The sequence below is a fragment of the Equus caballus genome, chromosome 2, assembly GCF_041296265.1.
Source record: "Equus caballus isolate H_3958 breed thoroughbred chromosome 2, TB-T2T, whole genome shotgun sequence".
Taxonomy (NCBI): Eukaryota; Metazoa; Chordata; class Mammalia; order Perissodactyla; family Equidae; genus Equus; species Equus caballus.
In genome coordinates, this window is record NC_091685.1 from 65,434,828 (window position 1) to 65,456,861 (window position 22,034).

General features: G+C 38.2%; 1 protein-coding gene and 1 non-coding gene across 2 annotated transcripts in view; both read right to left on the bottom strand.

Annotated features, from left to right (window-relative positions):
* Positions 1 to 22,034, bottom strand: part of XKR6 (XK related 6) — a 309,836-nt gene that overhangs the window by 201,868 nt on the left and 85,934 nt on the right. The window lies entirely within an intron of this gene.
* LOC100062282 (uncharacterized) overlaps positions 3,362 to 22,034 on the bottom strand; it is a 50,927-nt gene continuing 32,254 nt past the window's right edge. Inside the window, exons 2-4 of the transcript XR_011436665.1 lie at positions 9,982 to 10,094; positions 7,759 to 7,908; positions 3,362 to 5,441 (exon numbers count right to left, since the gene is read on the bottom strand). This is a non-coding gene — a transcript (uncharacterized protein). The remainder of the gene's footprint in view (positions 5,442 to 7,758; positions 7,909 to 9,981; positions 10,095 to 22,034) is intronic.

Genomic DNA, 22,034 nt, shown 5'->3' on the forward strand with positions numbered 1-22,034 from the left:
CCCCACTTCTTAATCTCAATTTAAACAGATAAATCTAAAAAATAAGATCCAGAGGAAGGGGGAAACTACAATTTGCTCCAAGGATTTCCTGGAAAATTGCTATTAAAAAAATGCAAACAGGAATTTCTTATGCTGGTAGATGTGAAAAACAACGCTCCCCCATCTGGCCTAGACTTCCTAAAATCATCAAGAAACTCAGCTGCTCAGAAATCGAGCCGCGCCACCAGGCAGCTACAGCACAGAGAAGTCGGGCTGAATCCGGCCGAACAAGAACTGGTGGAAACGTGGACTGAGCTAACCGCGAACCACACATTCGCCTTCACTTGGCCTCACACTTAGAAGAATTCATTTCTGAAAGTGGGAAAACGGTCCTACAATCATGTGAATATTTTAATATTTTCTAGATGATTCCACAAATGAGGTTTTTAACATTGCATTGTAGCTCATTCTGCGATGTGGTTTTCTAAGGTCAAAATGGGGCCTGGAGGGGGCCACTGAGAGCCACTCAAGAGCTAAAGAAAATCCTCATTCCTAAGGGAAAACGTCTGAGGTATTAGTGACTAAAAATGTAACTTGGTTTGGAGCAAGACTGAGATACTGGAGAGAAAAAAACCAAATTCCCTGCTTATAAATGTGTCGGCAAAGATCCATAGTCAGAAACTTGGTGCTTTCTCTTCAAAACAAGAAATTGCAAATCTACCACAATTTCTGGTTATCATATTTTAGGTGAAATGATTTCAATCACTGTGTATCGATTTATAATCTTTTCTCTGCTACAAAATTGAGGCTGCTAAATGTATTTAATCCAAAATTATAATGGCAAAGTATTTCCTTCCAGTATTGAGAAATTTAAAGCCCTTGCTGATAGTTTTGTACCCGTGGGAAAGAATACACAACATGCAGCAAATGAAGTCCAAAATATCCCTCAAGCCAATTTCATTTTATTTAGTAATTTCATTCTTGCTTTCAAGTCCCAGTGAATACAGAGAGCAGGTGTCTGCCTCACTAATCACGGCCCTGGGTTTAATAATTCAAAGTTGAGTCTCCTCAGAAAAAGTCTCTAAGGAAAACACTTAATGTAGACTATGGCAAGCTTTCCCTAATGAGCAATTCAGTAGGAATTTTGCAACATCCCCGGAGGTAAAGGGAGGTGCTTGGAGTATTGTAAACCATGACTGGAGATCATCAACTTCCTCTAAACTCGCCCACAAGTATCCATTTAGCAAGGATACCAACCTTCATGTTCCAGACGCCAAAGCAAGAAACCTCAGTCTCTTTCTTGGAAATTAATCCCTTGACACATTTTATATATATCACTTAGCACAGTGGCTAGCAAATAAGTGGATGAGATATAAAAATTGGTATTGTATAGCTTAAATTTTTGTAAAAAAATGCCCTTTCATCGGGAATATGAAGGCAATCACTGAATTGATCCTTAGTTTCTCCTCTTCCAGGATCCTTTTGTCTAGTTCTTTAAAGCTAATTAACAAAAGTACAGTCGCACGTCGCTTAACGACAGGGACATGTTCTGAGAAATGCATCGTTGGGTGATCTCGTCATTCTGCGGACATCCTTGAGCGTATTTACACAAGCCTAGATGGTATAGCCTACTATATGCCCAGGTTCTCTGGTACTAATGTTATGGGACCACCATCATATATTCGGTCTGTCATTGACCAAAACGTCATTATGGGGCACATGACTACAGTCTAGTCGCACAAGACTATGCCATATAAAGTCAATCTTAAACTTGACATTAAAGATAAGCAGAAATGGAAATGAAACAAGTTCTAACAATTGCATCACTTCTGGTCATTTATTAGTGTAGAATTTTTTGCAGGTTGGTGACTATTTTGCAAGTTGAAAACTTATCTGTAAGGTAGTGTAGATGATTTCCTCAAAGTTGGTGTTGTAGTGGATCTTTGAATTATCTGAAGTTTCAGTTCATTTTCACACAGAACTGCTGGAAATCTGCTCGAGAGGTTTCCAGACAACCATTGGTTGAAACAAGATGATACTAGCCGTCCTTTTAACCGCTACCAGGCTAAGGCTTTTAAGACAATGACTCCCACCACATAGCAATGCTGAAGGAATTACCTCAACTTTCCCAAACTGTTCTCTGGCACCCTATTCAGTGTCCTGTGAGTTATGGGTTGTGGGATAAACAACTGGGACCTTAATATGCTAATATTGCACTGTTCCAAGAACCAGCAGCTCCCAGCCTTTTGATTTCACAGACCAATAAAAAACTTTAAAAATATCTTTAGAGAACTTAGGATGGCAAGCTTTTTTTTTTTTTAATCAAAAAAGGGCACACAGTAGAGCAAAGGACATAAAAGTCTAAAGGACATTTTTTTAAACTGAGAAAACTTTCTAAAGTCCCTACACTGTCCTTGTTTTTCTGTTTCCCATTTTGCCTCAGATGGGCACCCATCCTCTGCTGGCCATTCAGGAACTGTGGGGATAGACGTCTACCATCAAGCTTCTTTGACCCTGAGTTCAGGTCCATGGGGCACAGCTTACACACACTGACCCACACCACTGCTGATCCCAGACGAGCGTCTTTCTCTTCTCTTCCAACTACAGATTCCCCCAAACTCAATTTCTAACTTACTAACACTCTTAAACGGGACAGAAACAGATTGCAAACCACTAATTTAGACCATCACATTCACAGATCTTCTTGTTCATTTCCTTTCTTCTAACTCACCTGTATTTTATTTACCAAAAATGTAATTACTAAAAGCTCCTTCAGAGTACAAAGCTACTTTATTTGCACAAAGTTTGCTACACGCACAGAAAAGCTCAATTTGCATTTCCAGCCAGCTCAATCCCAAACACTTGGTAATTACAGCCAAAGGTCCAGAAACTCTTACTGAAGACGTGGACTCTGTTTACAATATTTTTATATGTGGAAAACAAACCCACACAGGCAGCTTCTACGAGTATCTGTACATTACATGAAAAGTAACGATAGGATATGCTGTAAAATTTTACTCAAAAAATTTAACTACTAGGTTTTAAATAATGAGACCACTTAAGTTTAATATTTATTAGAGCAAGAGTCAGAAAATTATTATATACAGTAGATACTCTTTTACACAAAACATATTTGCACGTGTTTCTGAAAACTAAGTGTAAAAAATTTTTAGAGTAATATCACATTTTGAAAATGTCAGGGAAATGACCCTGACATTACCAAATTAGGTAATGTTTTTTAAGGACGAGGTCGATTTTTTTTTTTTAGGTAAGAGATACCTGGAAATTCAATGTGGGTTCACGTAGGTTAACCTAAAATTTGGCCTTTTTTTTTTTTTTGACAAATCTTACATTAAAAATCATATTGACATGATCACTTTTTCTGCACGATTTTTTTTTATTGAAGTATTATTGATATACAACATTACGTTAGTTTCAGGTGTACAACATAGTGATTCGATATTTATATGATGAAATGATCACCACAATAAGTCTAGTTACCATCTGTCCCCCTATAAAGTGGCTATATTATTGACTATACTCCCTATGCTGCATATTACATCTCCATGGCATATTTATTTTATAATTGTCAGTTTGTAACTCTTCATCCCCTTCACCTGTTTCGCCCCAGCCCCCACGGGCCTCTCTGCACATGATCTGTTTTTACCAGCATCCAGGCGGGAACACATGGATCTCTTACTACCTCGTTAACTCAGGACCCCAGGAACCAGCAAGCTTACAGGAAGTGACTTCTGGTTCTTCTGATGCCTGAGGCATGATGAAGTTCACTCCTGGCCTCCAGAGAATGGAGCAGGGGAGAGGAAGAGTGGACAACCACACCTGGTAAGGCGCCCAGCACAGAGCAGATGTCCACTGGGGACTACTGTCAACACCACAGCTAAAAAGCTGTGTTGTAAATACAATGCTGTGAATTTTTACAGGCAACCCTTAGACAGCTAAGAGCCCGAAGTGTAGATCTATTCTATTTCCCCACCAGAACATGCAGGAAGGCAGATGGAAACGAAAGGACACGAGTGGACTCTTTCACAGTAAGGTGACTGAAAACCTCCCACTGCAGGCAAGACCAAACGTGACAATGGGAGGAAGAGGCCTGAACAGTGCGGCTGTAACTCTATCCTGACCTAAGAAAGGGCCCCAAACTTGGCATCATTTACATGAGCCGGGAAGGACATGCAATAAAATTACCTGGAAGGGTAAGCGGGATAGATTTCATAGGATTCTGACCAATTCTGGAATCCTATATGCTTGATGTTTTCCCCACATTGAAGTCAACAGTACAGGAAAAAAGAAGGACAGAGAACGAGTGTCAGCGCAGAGGTACTTGGGCTCCTCTCTCAGGGCATGAAATTGTGAGGCTCATGTTGGAAAGATCGAGACACCACATTCCAAAAGGAAATACAAAATCACCTTCAAATCCAGAACACACGACGTCTACTTCTCAGTCAAGTTCAGTGACCCAGGCTCCCCTTCAGCAGGGGAGTAATCAGGAGCACACTGTACTGACAGAATGGTCTAGAGACTGGAGTGGTGTTCTTCTTACAGTAAAGGTACATTTTACGAGGTTATTTTATCTGTCTATAGGTCCAATTCACAAAAGACAGTCACATTATGGTCCATGTACAAAGGCAATGCAGTCTAACGTTTCCAGAACGTGCTGGGCTCAATCTGATGACGCTCTTCCATCTCTCCACTCAGTCCCAATTCTTGATTTTCCAAGGACGACCTTCTCAGTGAAGCTGTATTTTGCAGAAAAGTCCCAATGAGTGATTACAAGCAGGTGATCTGAGATTCCAAAACGAAGATGAGAGCTACTTGAAAGCAAACTTTTGTCAAAACATATTCCGAATAAGATAAATCAAACACATCCATTCTGTGTCAAAATATAAACTGAAGACAGCTTTCTCTAAACTTATAAATGGATTAATAAAATTCTGAAGTAATTATACATTTAGGAAACTTGAAAGGAATAAAGAACCAATTATCTGGGAATCTGAACAATCTTCTTGAAAACGTGCTACAAATTTCAGAGTCAAAAAATAACAGAATCCTAAATTTCCAGTCACTATGTTAATCTAAAGTACACATTTTACACCATGAATTTGATATCTTAAGACATGAGAAAAAGTCACAGTTAGGTAAAAAAAAAATTTATAATAATAAAAAATGTAGAAGAAATATGCTCATTTTTAAAAAGAAAACATTAACATTCAACTTGACTATGAAACAAACACCCCTAAACCAGCAGGCGCAGGTCTTACGAGGAGGGCAGTGCCACCCCTCAACGTCTCGGGCTCTGTTCTCAGCACCTGGACGCTGAGGGCCCTGTGCAGAGGATTTCTGCTCCATTACATGACAAAGCTCGGGACAGGAGCTTCAGTTCAATGTGTAAAGCAGTAAGCGTCCTTCGAGATTTGACGCTCCTTTCAGAGGCGAGAGAGAACCTGACAGAGAGCGACAACAAAGTCAGAGCAAGGTCAGAAGTAAAATGAAGATGATCTTTTCGATCAGGGCTTCCTGTGCTGATGATCAAGGGCAGTCCCCCTCCCTAAGAAACCACAGTCTTGTCGGGGAAAGGAGCTATAGCTTTCTTCAGATTTTCAAAATGGGGTTAAAACTTCCAAGATGCAAAGAGCCATTATCCTAGGCGTTCTCTGTGTGTCCCTATGCACTTATTGTACCCAAACTTAGAAAGATCTGTTCATCCCTGAGTAAACTGAGTCAGATTTCTGCATTCTCACAGTGATGTGCCAGACTATGAAGTGCAGTGACCCAAGAAGGTACAGATTTTCCATGAGATAAACACTAAAATGCTGCTATGGTACCACTGAGCCCAATGGCAAACAAATTCAAGGTTTTATTTAAAAGTTTTTAGAAAGCAACCATAAAATACTGATTACATTCATGCCATCAATTCCCTGCTATGCTCAGTCTTGTATGTTATTTTCTAAAGCTATGTAACAGGGACAAAAAACCCATTTTTATAATATTTTTCCTAGTATCTAAGATAAGTATTTTGAATTAAGTTCATCTTTGAGCCACATATCCATTTACAGCATACCAAAATAAAATCAAATTCATTGTTAGGAAATGCATTAATATTTCCCAAGATCACCTGCCACTATCCTTAAACTACTAGAGCAGGCTAGAGTGAATGCCTAAATTAACATGAGAATGCCCACTGTCACTTCCACACGCCTCCTCACAACCCTCAGTGCCCTCAGGTTAGCTATATAAGAGATCACCCCCGACCCTCCCCACCGCTTTTTATTCTTAGGCTCTTAAATCTTTCCCTCTCTTGGGTCTCTTTCATTTGTACTCAAAGTGTTAAGAATCTAAGAAGGTCTTTAAAATATTCATTCTAGTAGGAACCAAGTTTTTTCCTGCCTGTCTAAATCCTTCTGGGTATATCACATGCTGAGGTCCAGTCAACATCGTGGCTAGAACTGGCTAAGAGGAAACACCTCTATTGACAAAAGTATCACAAAAACAGCTTTTAAAAAGCCAGGTGTAATAGAAAAGCAGATAAATAGGCAACAGATTTACATTGATATAACTTGATTTTTAAAAACCTATCTAATGTTTTAAATGTGCCACCTATTAAATATATATCAGCCTATTCCTCTTCAAACAAAGCAAAGTAAGAAGATTGGGGGGGGGGGGGCAGTTACAATATAGCCTATTTAGCTTTTAAAAGCCTTCTAATAGAAATGTTATGAAAATTTCTATTATACACCAATTTCGGTATTACTGGATAATCTACCAATAATAAACCTTAGAATAAACGAATACATTAACATTCTACCAAGCTACATTCAGTCTCTCTAGTTTCCTGAATTCTCCTCATCCTTTCCCTTTGATTCTTTTTCAAGTTGCTCTGAATATGGTCTTAAAAATCAGTCTTTCCCCAATTTTGGTCAAAAGAGTAGGGAGGCAGTCATATTTGACCATCAAAATAACAATCTGCCCCAGAACGTTCCAGTTTCCTAATCCCAGCAGGAACAGGCCAGAGAAAATGACAACCACTGATAATGGCGCCCCAGTGGCCCAGGGACTGTGTGACTCTCCTATGAAATACAGGTTCTCCACCCACTCCTATGGGCGAGAATCCCCTAGCTCACATTCTAGGTCTACATGAAAGTGGCCTATGGTTTCAGAATAGCGTGTTCAGGTACATGGAATATAGCCAACTTTCAATTTTTTAAGGGGAAATAATCTTTCCTGGAGATTAAAGTTTTGTTCCTTCTTTTCATTCATACCATCTACCTCTTGTCGATTTTACTTTCCACTAATTCATTCACCCAACAATAGGGAGGGGGGAGGATGTGAAACTAAACAGCTCTTTTTCCTCCTCATTAGCACCCTGTCCTACATAATAACATCTAATTGGAAAATTGGCAGCATTTTGCCACAAGTGTATGTGTATATAACTTGGTCGAATTTGCATTTTCTAACATAGACCATGCTCAGGTCATTTCCAGGTTGAAATTTTGTAATTACTACCTTTAGGATTGTCACTTCACGACTTTTTTTCTCTTCTCTCTTCCTGATGAATAATTACCTCTAATCTAAGTAAGCAACACTGCAAGGCAGATAGAAAGGAAAACAAGCTGACCAAACCGGCATGGGAGGATTACATAGGAGGACCACAAAAACCCCAAATCTTCAGAAGATAACTCTGTCTAGACTGTGACACTAATACTGGTAGGAGAGAATTCGAAACATGCATGCCAACTTAGAAACACAAATTATTATACCTACTCTTTTATATACTTTTGATTAAGTCTACTGATTCACCTAGTAAGTCATTATGCATACAAAAACAATTTCCAAGGTTCCTAAATATTTCCAATATATTCAACTTAGGGATCCAAGATTCTGAACATGCCATCACCAAAAAAAATTGCAAACCTAAAAAACAAAAAGGAAAAAAAATTAAACAATGTCAAAATGAAAAGATTTTCTTAGAAAAGGTCAATATTTACTTTCATAATTTTCAAAATGACATTTTAAAGTTAATGTTTATTTTCTCATCTTACAGTTATAAGTTCTTAAGTCTAATATTAAAGTTTGCTTAAAAACAAGTTTACTTAACAATAAAATAAATATTAAACTATGCTCATACATATCACCTATTTAATATCTACTGGGTCAAAATATCTTCACATTTATAATTTCAGGCTTTAAATTAAAGTGGAATTGGTTCTGTATTTTCTTTTAAAAGCTGCCATTCTGGTGACAGAGAATCAGACACATAAATGAAATTACTGATTTTCTTCTTGTATAACTCATACTTTAGAAACTACATTTTTAGCCAATTAATAGTGGTTAAAAGTCTCTGCATTTCTATCACACCACCTTTCAGCACATGAAATAAGAAAGATGACATTCAAAGTTCTTATAACCTCCAAAAGAGTCAATCTAGATAGGCTTTATTTAAAAATGAAAAAATTTTCTTTGGCTAAATATAAGAAATGAGAATTTCTAAAAATAAAAACAATCAGTAATTGTCTCTCATTAAAACATTAATACACAAAAGTGAACCAAATGAACAATTCTACCACAGGCTTAAAAACCATGCTCTTTAAACCAGCCTATTTAATTAATTTTTCCATAGAAAAATCGAGGTCAGAGTTCACACTTCCAGAAGAATAAATGAACACATCAGGAGATACGGAAAACAAAGAAACAACCCATTGTACACTGTTTTTCTTTAGAACAGGTTAGGCTGGCTTATTTAAGTGTAAACTGAGATCCAGATATAAAATCATTGCCCTAAACAGCGCCTGGATTTACACAGCACATGAGTAAGTCTGTCAGCACAGAAAGTCACATACGAATAAAAACAGTATTTATAAGTTTAGGTCGTCTCAGTATCTGAGAAAATACTGTTTGTAAAATACTATCTGTAATACTCTTTGTAAGAAAATCCTATCTGTAGAGAAATGAGGTGTTGTATATAACTATAGCAACAACGACTCCCTGGAAGAAAACAGGAAAACAAGGAGGACTTTAAAACGAAACATTCCTGCGGATGCTGCCTTAGAATTTGCGCTCTGTTCTACCCTCCGGAATGGGATGACAATTTCAATTTCTCGGCATTTGTCAATTAAACAAATGCATAATTTAGGCTAAATATAAGTAAATTTGTGATACTGTATTTGCTATAATGCTGTCACAGGTAGTACAGGAAATGAAACACCATAAAGAACCACTTATTCTGAAAAAATGGCTTAGCATAAAATCTGAACTTGAGCGAAGAACCTATTGGAATTCTATTCCCCAGGGGAATTAAGCCTAGTAATTGACTTATAAACACACATAAACATATCAACATATTTAATGGAACAGAGCCGACTGGAATAAACCTAATAAACAGAAGCCTCCCCCACAAAAAAGTTTTACTATAATGAAAACAAACAATGCTATATTACCTTCAACTATAAAATATATTTTGAACTAAGACATATGTAATAATTAAAGCAGAATTAACTGACAACTAATAATAGGCAGTTCACATTTTAAAAGACTAAAAAAACACACATATGAAACATAAAAATTCTTTATGACAGAAAAAGAAAGTTGCGGCAAGAATTCTTACTTTCTAGTCTGAAAAACTTACTAAGTCCAGAGTCCCTTTTAAGAGCAAATTTTATCAGTTTTCAAAGGAAAAAAATTATTTCAATCCGAAAATTCCTAATGGCTCAGGTAGTTTCATATAATAAATATTTCGCTGCTAGTTAAGTACCTCACTTCAAAAAAAGTGGGTTTAAACAACTCTAAAAGGTTTAAGAAATATGTGGACTTATACAATTAATCCTTTTTTTAAACATGTGAGCCAGTTTAGTTAGGATATGACAGCAAGTAATACCTTTTGTTCACAACTTAAAATTTTTTTTTAATCTTAAAAAAGAAGGAATTGGGGTAGGAGAACAGACATGGAAAAACATGAAGGCCTCTCTTTTACTTAGGTTTTGCCATTACCATTCTGTTTGAAGTGGTTTCAGGACGAGGCGATCGCACACCTTCTAGTCAGAAATCAGATGGCCTCAAAACAACCTCATTTCAGTCTTAGGCCTCATGTCTTTCGCTTAGAGCTAAAAATAAAAATACATGTGAATGAACAAATGATCATGGAATGAAATCTCTAACATGACACTAAAATATAAAATATTTAAGCCATTTTTACCACAGAAAAATGCAAATGTACACATTGCTACCCAGAGCATCGCAATTCTATCTAGAATGGAAGGCAGCTCTTTTCCCCTCAGCTGCTGGGTATAAATAATAACAATGACAACTTAAATCCAAGGTGGGTCTACAAAGCTAGAGGAGTATATCAGTCATCTCCTAAGATTAGGAAATGTTCATTTTTTTTACAGAGTTAAATATAACAATATCATTAATGAAGCCAATGACATTAGACAGCAACTTAGCTCTCTGTATGCACATAACCACAAGAAGGAAAGTGCAACGCTGATCCAGAACAATGGTCTAGCCTTGAGAAATGTATTTTTGTGTATTTAGAACTTTAGTTCCAACAGCAATTCTTGTAGTACATGAAAACTGACCTGCTTCTACAATCAAAGTAAGGCACCCAACAAATACTGAATGTTTCTAAGCGCTGGAAGTCAAATGTTGATATGAAAGACGGGTTCTGAACCTCAGTGAGTGGAGTCCTAGCCTTCTACTTCTTAATTTTTGTCCCAAGCCTGGGCTATGATGCTCAGGAGACAGAAAGTAAGGATTGCTGTCTCCACGAGACGGAGGAAGGCAGTATATATTATATAACAACAGTATGAGACTGCAGGATTGAAAACAAAATCCCCTGAGAAGCCTAAATCTTCTGCTGCACGTGACCTCCAGTCATCATTTGGTCTCTTTAGTGTGAAGCTTATGGTTTCAAAATCCTACGTTAATCCTGAAAATTAATTCTCCTTCATTTGGAGAGCACTGGTAGTTTCAATCCCAAATATAAATGTCTTAGACTATTTTGTAAGGTTATGTCAGCCAGGCACCTTAAAAAAAATCATTTAACATAAGAGTACTTCATTCAGTTGAAGCCATAATTTAAAATTCAGAAATTATGCTGCCAAAGTTACACTTAATGAACGGGCTCTAACTATAGTGTAATGAAGACAAGCATCTTATGAATTTTTTAAAAGTATTCATATACATTCATTAAATTAAAGAGAATTCATAAATTATCACTAGAGTCTATAACTAACATTATTGTTTAATGTTGTACATTTCTCTGCTGGATCTATATATACCAATAAAATCCTTTAATTTTGTGGGAATATGCTACAGTACCGAAAGACATGAAAATAGATGCATTTGATTCAATTTAAGCTCTATGTTTACCTTAAGTCAAGAATAGTAAACACATTTCTGACTTAGCTTATCTTCCATAATTTTTCATGTGAAGTCCAACTAAATTTAACATGTAGACAAATGTTACAAAGTTAAATGGCTTGACTCTGAAGTTTATAGGTCTCAGAACCATACTTTAAAGTAATAAACTGTAATTTACACTTAAATATTTAGAGGAAAGAAGAAAAGAACTGTGTTGAGTCATATCTGGGTTTTAGGTTATGGTTTGCCTCAAGTGAAAATATTAAAAACAAAATCAATAAGCTCTGAAAGCTCATTTCCCACTGATGTTCATAAGATGATTCTAAAAGTCAAATTTTAATCCAGGAGAACTGTACGCTGGTCTGACGCGGAAGCAGTCAATCTCCCTCCTTTACCACATACGTCATAGATCCCTGCTCTTCTCAGTTGCAATAAATTTCAGAGAAAACATAACTAATTGATAGCTACATTTTTTCTACGTTAAGCCTTAAACATCCACGTATCTGTAAATCTCAGGTTTATCCTGGGTCAACAAGGAGAACCTATCATCTAGCCCACAGTTCTTCTCGACTCACATTCGCTACCATTCTTTGGCAAAAACTAAAAGTAGCTGAGAGGTTTCATTTGCTTCTCCGAAACTCAGATCTTTCCCTTAAGTAACTGTTCTCCTCACCCATGCTACATTCACAGCTCATTTCCCCCTTCTTGCCATCAGAGCATGTTTCATTACACAAGTTACAGTCCTATCGTTTTCCCTGAACCAATCCATCCAACCCAGAGGACGCAACAACAAATACTGCGACAATATCTTCAAATTCCACAGTTGTCACTACTTCCACTTTGGTGAAGGCCTTTAATGATAAAGGAAGGAGACTGGAATACGCGGAAGACGTGTTATAGCTCGTGAGGGCAGCGTGACGTTCTGCGAACCAGAAAACTCCATCTGTCACCTCAGGAACGTTACACTGAGGTCTCCCATTTAATAAGATCAATGAGTTCCAGTGAGTTAGTTATAAATTTCAACAAACCATAGAACCAAATTTCTATAAAAACAGTGTCTATTTACTGAAGAACATTCAGGGTAAAATACATGCTCATGAAAAGTGTTTCCCTAGTTTAGGCTGATACTCTTTTACAGAAAGGGTTAAGCCTCACGATACACTGGGGGCAAACCCGCTCCCAGTCCTTACAGACACTAAGACCTCCTTTCTGACATGTGTTCCTCTCATCTCATAATCCAAGCAAAAACCATAAGCATTCCTTTTTGTTTTCCTCAGAAGCAGTTTATTCCTCGGACTGTTGTGTCGTAGTACCATTCCTAATTTACATGGGAACCCTACAGCACCACACATGCAGCGTTCCCAACTCAACTCCATCTTGTTTTATCTAGATGGTATTATAAACACGATACGTTTATCAGTCATAAAATCTCAAACTTAAAGATTCTATGAAAAAAGAGAGTGCTCAAAAATGGTGTTGAGACAACAGTTAGCCATTTGGAAAACTTAAGGCTGCATCTCTACCTTCATCCCTTAAGCAAAAATAAATTCCAGATATACCACATTTAAAGTTAAATCATGAAACCATAAAAACATTTGAAGAAAACCTGGGTCAATTTTTTTTTTTGTATGAGGAAGACTGTCACTGAGCTAACATCTGTGCCAGTCTTCCTCTATTCCGTACGTGGGACGCCGCCACAGCATGGCTTGAGGAGGAGTGTGCAGGTCTGCGCCCAGAATCCGAGCCTGCGAACTCTGGGCCGCCAGAGCAGAACGTGCGAACTTAACTGCTGTGCCACAAGGCTGGCCTCTGAAACTTTTTAAAATAAATTTTGAAGCACAAGAAGGACTTTAATCATGACGTAAAATCTAGAAGCCAAAAAGGATACAACTGATTTTTTAAAAAGGCACAAAAACTCAATTATAAACAAAAAATAAACGATAAGGTGAGGAAAATATTTGCAGCAAATATTAATATGCACTGAGTTTTCACAAACTGCTAAGAAAACGACAAACAGCCCACTGAGAAATGGGTAGGGATTACCAGCCATCTCACTGGGCACCAACAACGACCTGTAAGCACAGGTAAATATCTTCAAACTCACCCAAAATTTAAGAAACGCAAATTCAAATGAGATGCTAACAGATGGATCATCATTTTCAAGAGTGTGGGGGACAGGGCACTGAAATATCCCATTGGGAGAGGTGTAAGCTGGTACTAAATTTTTGAAGAACCATGGCAATATCTATCCAAATTTAAAAACACACGTGCTTTTGACCCAGAAATCTGACTTCCAGGACTACGTCTGTCAGATTTCTTCTCACATGGAAGCAAAAATGTTTGCACAGGGAGACTATTTATAACAACAATACTACAGCAGGACTATTAAGATGCAAAAACTGAAAGAAAAAAATCTGGAAAAGAATCCTGATGTCTGTCAAAAGGAAGCTGGTTAAAAAAAATTACGTTCTATTTCATTTAGCTGTGGAAAGGTGTCCTAGGTGTATTATTAACTGCATAAATGACACTGCTGAACAGATATATAATGTCACTCGTTTTGAAAGTAATATTTTCTTAAAGGAGTACAAGAGATATGAGGAAGGAAGGAAGGAAATGAAAATTATGGAAAGTTACCCAAAAACTGTTAAAACATGAGAATCCCAGAAAGCACTTTTTATTTGTCACCTTATAATTTCTATAGTATATAATTTTTGTACTGTAAATAATTATTCTACAATTAAAATGTTTTTCTAGGATGCTTTTCTATTTCAGCATTTCAAAACACTATGGCTTGACATCTCGAAACAGAAAGGAACTTATAGCCTTGAATCGGGCCTCACGAGCCACCCTGTGAATGTGAGAATTTGTTTGAGGCCAGAACCACAGAGGGGCTCGGCCATCACCACTGAGGTTAATGTCAGTGTGGCCTGGGCACTGTGCTTCTCGAACTTGGCCACGACTTGCTTCTTTCACTGTTTTTAAATCTGCACACCACATTGTGGCATACAAAGCACACTTTCACTCCTGACTCCTATAAGTAGGGGCATGTCACAAGGTTTTGAGTTTACTTTTAAGGACTTAACGGGCTATCCAATAGCTTGGTGTGTGCCACGGCTAGTCACCGTTTGTTTAACACACCCTCTGTCCAAGAGAGACAGCGCCAATGCAGTAAAACTGCGCTGTTACTACAGAATTCCCAGCGACCTTATACGCCAAACCCAGCTCCTTCAAAACTACGATCTCGCCATTTTATGGGACATCCACTGTTACATACAGAACATGAAACTGGTCAGGCTTCCCCATAAAACATCACTGAAGAAAATGAGTCTTCCAGGTAGGAAACAAAGCAAAATGTGCTAAAAACTGTATTTGTCCATTTAAAAAATGATATTAACTCTACAATTTTCTCACATTTGCCCCAAATCAGCACTAACTGGAGATGGATTTCCTCAATTCTTCAGCAGAACGATAGGAGCGTGACTAGATTCTGGCACTTCCAGGAGCCCTCCCCCGCTACAGGTGACAAACAGGAATTTCAATGCATTGTTTCTGGGAGCCACAGAATGTTACCACGGGTACGTACACGATTTTGAACCTCTTCCATAAGCATTTTTCTTTAGATATTAAGCCACTATAACTGAAAGTGTTGTGGCACTTAGCAGCAGCTTAATTCACATTATCTCATTTTATTTGAGCCCTCACTAGCAGATTATACTTCCAAACCCTCTCTTTCTTCTCTAAGAGTAAACAGGATCTTCTTTCCAGGGCTCTTTCTCTATCACATACTCCTGTAGACCCTTCCTCCACTAATTATTCCCTCATTCATTCACATCTTCAGTTTCTCTGTGAATGCCTCTTTTCCTTTTCCTACAGACACACTCAGATTTCCTGATGCTGAGACCAGCCCATGATCCATTTCCTTGAACACATCACTGATTTTAGCTAATGTCCTTCCTCTTTTTCTTTACTGACAAACTGCCAAATTTGAAGAGTGATCTACATTTGTTCATCCACTCGAAAACACTTCCTGAAAACTGACTGCGTGCCAGGGCCTGGGTATACAAACTGACATGGCCCCTCCCCCAGGGAGCTTATGGTTCCATTACACAGATAACCAGATACGCTCACATGTTCAAAATTGTCACGAAGGAAAAACATCTGAGGCTACAAGAGAGCATCAACAGGGGGACATAATTTAGATTGGGCTGCATTCTCTACAACCTCAGCGTGTGCCCTCCTCTTTGTAGGCTAGGTGTTGCGGGGTGCACAGCTTGTGTGGTCTGACACAGCAGACGTGGTGGAGTCTCCTGGAAGAAACGACATTTAAGCTGAGATCTAAAGCCTGAACAGGAGAGGACTAGGCAAAGAATAAGAGACAGAGCATTCCAGGCAGAAGGAACTAGACATGTGAAAGTCCTCAGCCAGAGAGAACATGGTGACTTGGAGGATCAGAAAAAAGGGCAATGTGGCGGGAGTACACGGAAGAAGAGCCAACAGGCGTCGCCAGATCAACCAGTCTCACATGGTACCAGGAGGATTTTGGGCTCGACCCTAAGTGCGAGGAGGACTGTGTTTACCTATCACCCTTACACTTAGCTCTTTGCAGTGTGACTTCTACCCCTACCATTCTCTGAAAGGCCACCGTGGACTCCTAATGCACACCATCTTCTCGTTCTCAGCAACCCACTATTCAGCTTCTGAAATGACTTCTATCTTGAGCTTGAAAGCACAGCTGTCCATTGATTTTTGTATCTTCCACGTGTCTCAGTATTTGGCTTAATGTTTTGTATAGAAGGTGTTCAAAACTGGCACAATGACAAATTAGTCTTGGAAGAAAACAGACTGATGAAAAGGTAATTACAACAGTACAAGAATGCAACCATATTTAATAAGATTCTCTATTAGATGTACATTTCAAATTGCCTTAACTTATGAATTTGCCTTATTTTCTCTCGTAGTAATGAAATATTTATAAAGTCAAACAGGAAATTTCTTTAAACAAATGCCCTATTCTAATTTGATTAGTCCGTGAACACGACATTCAGATTACACTGCCGTTCTCTGTGCTTACCACAGTAGCCGGCTGTATGGCAGTGGTCTAGTTCTCCCATACTATAATTATAACAATCAGACAGCTGACATTCAGCTAAAATACACACTTAATTGAAAAGTACGATTACTCTGTTACAAGAACACAAGCCAATGGCATCCCACACTAACTAGCCATTATATCCTGCAAGTTATTGTATGTATGCTTCCGTTTACATACAGGCTATTCATTTTGAAACTTTGTAGAATATGCTCTTCCTTCCATTTTTGATAATTTTAGCAAATGCTAAAAGTCAATGGCCACCACATTTATAGATTTCAGCAGGAAATTACTATACTTATGTTCTATTAAATGAAAGTAAGCACGGAGTATTTACACCTTATTCTAGCAGGTAGGGCAAGATGTCAAATTTGCTAGGTTCAGCATTTAAGGGCTCTGCCCACACTCCATTAGAATTATTGGTACAGACTTCAAAAGAAATGTCAGATTTGTTTATTGTAAAAAGTCAAGTACTTCCTCTAACATGAGCTGTTCGCAGCTCCTGGCGGATCTTTTCTTTATGTCTACAGGATGATCTGAGTTGTATCCAGAATCAGTCCATCATATACAATTAAGCTTAATTAGATGTTTTCTATACAAAGCAAATAAAAATGTACTTTCATTGTTCTTGCACTATACCCTCCATATTATGTCTTTTATAACAAAGACAAAGAACTTCATAAAATTTAAATGTTACTGATAAAAAACATTCTCATCTGCTTCATCCTCTGTTTTAAAATGGCTTGAAGACCAGATTCCGTACATTTTGAAGTTTAGTATGTACACAAATCAGAATGTTTGTGCTTTTCCATGCCTAGTTTTCCTAGTAGCAGATTAGGATGTTTATAGGCCTTTGATGCCTTAGTTCTGCTAACAGAAAGAGACTGCGCTGTCTAAAAGAGATGATCAGACTAATAGCCGAAACATCTAACAGCTGGCAGGGCACACTCTGACCATGATGGAAAAAAAGGTGCCTGTGTTTGAACTGAAACAGAAATAGAAAAAAGCGCCTGTTGGAAAATAGAACTATCCTGTCTTAATGAAGAGATGTCTAAGATAAATTCATGCTCCATCAAGTGCAGGCCATGGGATTTTTAGTATTAACTTTACCATGTTGAATAACGGTGTCATTTTTTTGTAGTTTTCAAGAACACAGGCAAAAACACAACCTCATTTGGGCTCATCAGAAGTATACAGTAATTAAGAATACCGATGCACAGCAAAAAATTTTAGTATTTTCCTGGTCTAAGTCAGAAATTGCTGTAACAAAAGGAAAGTGGTTGAGAGGGACTCATGTACCTTAACTTCCTACGACACTCTTGCTCTCTAAAGTTACGCCCCTTTCGATGTCCTTTCTGTGAAAAGCAACATCATTCCTCCAGACAGAAAGCTTCAGTCTGTTCTGCTCCTCACTAGCCACACCGTCTCTATCACTGGAAACGCCCATTCGTTTTGGAGTTACAGCAGCCACTAGAAACTCCTGATGGAAAAAATCAGTCTTCTAAACTGAATGACAAGTAATCACTTTTTAAAATGTTTTATTATGGAAAATTTCAAATAAATACAAAGTCAATAGACTAGTGCAATGATCCCTCATGTACCCTCACTCAGTTTCAACAATTATCAGTAGTATTAAGTACAGTCACAATTGTTGCGCCACCACCACCATCCATTTCCAGAGTTCCCTTCATCTCACAAAACTGAGACCCCAGAGCCACTGAACAATAATTGCCAATTCCCCTCCCCACCTCCCCCCCGCAGCCATCATTCTCCTTTCTGTCTCTGTGAATCTGACTGCTCTAGGTATTTCATGTAAGTGGAATCATACAGTATTTGTCCTTTTGTGTCTGGTTTCTTTCACTTAGCAAAACGTCCTCCAGGTTCCTCCAGGTTCGTGCGCTTGTTTGTTTTTAAATGCGTCCTTCCTTTTTAAAGCTGAATAATATTCATTTGTATGTAAATACCACATCTTGTTTATCCATTTATCCATCAATGGACACTTGTGTTGCTTCCACCTTTTGGCTGTTCTGAATTACAGTGCTATGGACATGAATGTACAAATATTTCTTTGAGATTCTGCTTTCAATTTTGGGAGGAATAAACCCAGAAGTGGAAGTGCTGAATGATATGGTAATTCTATTTTTCATTTTTTTGATGAACGAACACACTATTTTCCATAGTGTTTGTATTAGTTTACATTCCTACCAACAGTACACAAGGATGATAAATATTTTTAAGACAATTGGCACTTGACAAAGATTTAGTTTACAAAGTACTTTCATACACATGATACAATCCTTCCAACACAACTGACTCGCTAGGAGTCCTCATCTGTTGGCAAGTATTCAAGATCCTTAATAATCTATCATGATTCTTTCTGTATTTTCAAATACATGTTTTCTTCTAATCAGCCCAGCTTAAGTAGACTATATTATACAGTATTAGACATGTAGCTAGCTAAACGCTGAAAATATTAATACTGCAGGACTTAGAGGACCCAGATGAAAATGTAAATAAAACAGAATACTTGCGGCTCCCAAAGGAAGACTAACCTTACAACAGCTGTGAGTGTCCTAATGAGCGCCTTGACAGGTCCCAGCTCGACAGTTATGTCAGATTTGTTGTTCTCATCAAAGGGGAAAAAAAGATACCAACTACTTCCAAATAACAAAAATGGCATGAAAGAGTATCAGTAAGAACTCAAAAGTCAAATAAAATTTTTTTGAAAACTCTTCAAACATCATCCAGCTATAACATCCTAGAGGAACACGCCCGATACGGCCGCAATCTACTCCTGCAGTTCCCTCAAATAAACAAATAGCCTCTTGGCATAATCTTCAAAAGTTTTAGCGTTGACAATGTTAGCTTCCCAGGGAAAACCTAGGCAGGAAAAATAAACACACAATTATTTTCCTTATCTAGTAATGAAATAAACAAATCCACTAATACTGTAAAATTTAAGTGATTAAACTTTAAAAGTATATGCCCCACACACAAACATTTACAATATTTTTCTTGACAATTTGCTTTAAGTTGCCGAGAACCTTCTGATTGCAGAACTTAGGCTCTTGTTGTAAAGTTAACCTAGAAAAAATGCTAGTCATTGTCTTTTAAAAGTGAACTAAAGATTTTTTTATGAGGGAATTCTATTTTGACAAATACTCTAAGCCAGAAATCTGCTTTTCTGTTTCATATCGGATGGTCAACTAAAGCAGTCAAATTGCATGAAGACATGCCCCACCATCAAGCCCATCTGCTACAGTGTGAAGCTTGATGAAGTTTCCTCAACAACACCGACACCAACACAAACTGGAACTAAGAATAGAAATACTCATCAATTAAACATTCAAGTACAGGGCCCGGCCTCTTGGCCATGGTTAAGCTTGCGAGTTCTGCTGCAGCGGCCCAGGGTTTCACCGGTTCGGACCCTGGGCGCGGACATGGCACCGCTCATCAAGCCATGCTGAGGTGGCGTTCCAGATGCCACAACTAGAAGGACTCACAAATAAGAATATACAACTTTGTACCGGGGGGCTTTGGGGAGAAAAAGGAAAAAAACAAAATCTTTGGGAAAAAAAATTCAAGTACACAGATAAGATACGTGACCATCAAAAAATATATCTCCTCCATATTTTACATGTTTAGAGACTGAATCTCCTGAAGAAATTCAATGTGTCCCCCCTGCCCCACAAAAAGATCTCCCTTCTGTTTACTGGCAGACATTATTAGGAAATAAATACACTGCACTTCCTGGACTATGCTCCACACGTGCTACCTAAGACTATCTGAATTTGTGTTTTCTCCTCTGGGGCCACTCTTCTTTCATAACTGTCATGGCCCTCCTGCTTCATCTCAGTAAGGTTCCTACTCAAATGCTAACTCCTCAGGAGGCCACCATGGCCAATCTGTCTAAAATAAAATAGCCCTTCCCACCCATCCCATCCCAGTCAATCCAGGGCCCCTTCCTCATCCCGCAGTTTTCTTCCTACCACAATTTAGTGCTAGCACTACATTCTATTTTTCCGTATTTATTTTCTATCTCCCCTACCAGAATGATTCTAATTTCCTGACATTTATGTCTGAAACTATATTCTATATTGTAATCATTCAAGGAAGAAAAAAAAAAACTTTAATACTATTTTATTATCTAAAGTGTAGCTCATTTATTTTACTCTATCTGCAAAATAGCAAAGCTGGATACTGCTACAGCTAAGTTTCTACCCTAATCTCATAGACTCCTGAGATCATCAATAACACACTCATATCCGGGACCAACTCAATGCCAAGGCAGTTACACCTCAATTAAACACAGAACGTAACTAACCAGAAACAAGCACATATTTTGTATCTTTTTTGAAGTATAGAAGTCAGAGGCAGAAGCTGAAGAAACTTACTACAGGGGTTCCTCAACAAAATTCGAATCAAGTCTTTGTCAAAGTACAAGGAAGTACTAAAGTTCATCAGCAAACTGATCAAACAATTATAAAAGACAAACCCTGTGAGTACAAGAGCACTTGAGGGTTGATTGAGATAAATATAAGTTAGGAGTTAGAAAAGAGAGTTAAAAACATGACAGGGAGTGGTGGGGTGGGTTAAAAAAGTGGGGAGAGCAGAAGATGGCGAGCTCTGAGACAGCACAGGAAGCCCTGTGGGAAAGCTGGAAGCAAATGGAGGAAAATAGTGGACAATGAATTGGAGTTTATCAATAGGACAGCTACATAATTTCCAGGGCCTAGTGCATAACAAAAATGCAGAGCCTTTGCAAAAAAAAAAAATTAAGAATTGCAAGATGGCAACAGGAAAAGGTTAAACCAAGCACAGGGCCCTGTACAATTGCACAGGTTGTCTGCCCATGAAACTGGCCCTGCGTGTTGAGCTGAAGACCCAAGGCAAGACAGCTACTAGTGCTCCAAGCAGCAAGATGGGGAAAGGCAGAATGAATCCCCCACCTCTACGTACAGCAAGCACTCACAGAGGCCACTGGTACCCAGGGTACACTTAACAGGGCATAGCAAGGCCAAACTAGGTCTTCAAGCATTCCCATGTTTGTTTACTTTTTAAATAAAGGGGAGAGGAGGTAACACATTGACATCTATTAACACAATTCTGTGGCTGAATATGAGATTGATCACTACAGAACAGGTGGGAGCTTATTACTAGGCAGGAAACATACAGAACTGATACATTTTGGTGAAGGGGCATAATGAAAAAGATCTGGAGTCTATCACTACCCATGAAAGATCAATATGGCTGCCTGAGAGTAAGAAGAACCCTATAAATTATATGTGAAACATGTAACATAAAGAGGGACAGGAAAGGCCAAAGACAAATTTTCCCCATTGACTAACTGCTCAGGGTTAGCATGGTTTTAAAAAAAAATCCTGTTAGGCAAGGAGACGGAGAATTCTGGGATGGGAGAGGTCTGGGGAGAGTTAAAATAGAAATCTAAAATGCAAAGGAAAAAAGGGAACCTTGCAAAACTACCAGTTGCATAACTATTCCAGAAGACAAATTTGTCCCTTTTGAGTTCATCTTTCAACTTCTGAAATGTGGTAACGTGTTAAGAGAAGACTTTTTTTCACATGTATGTTAA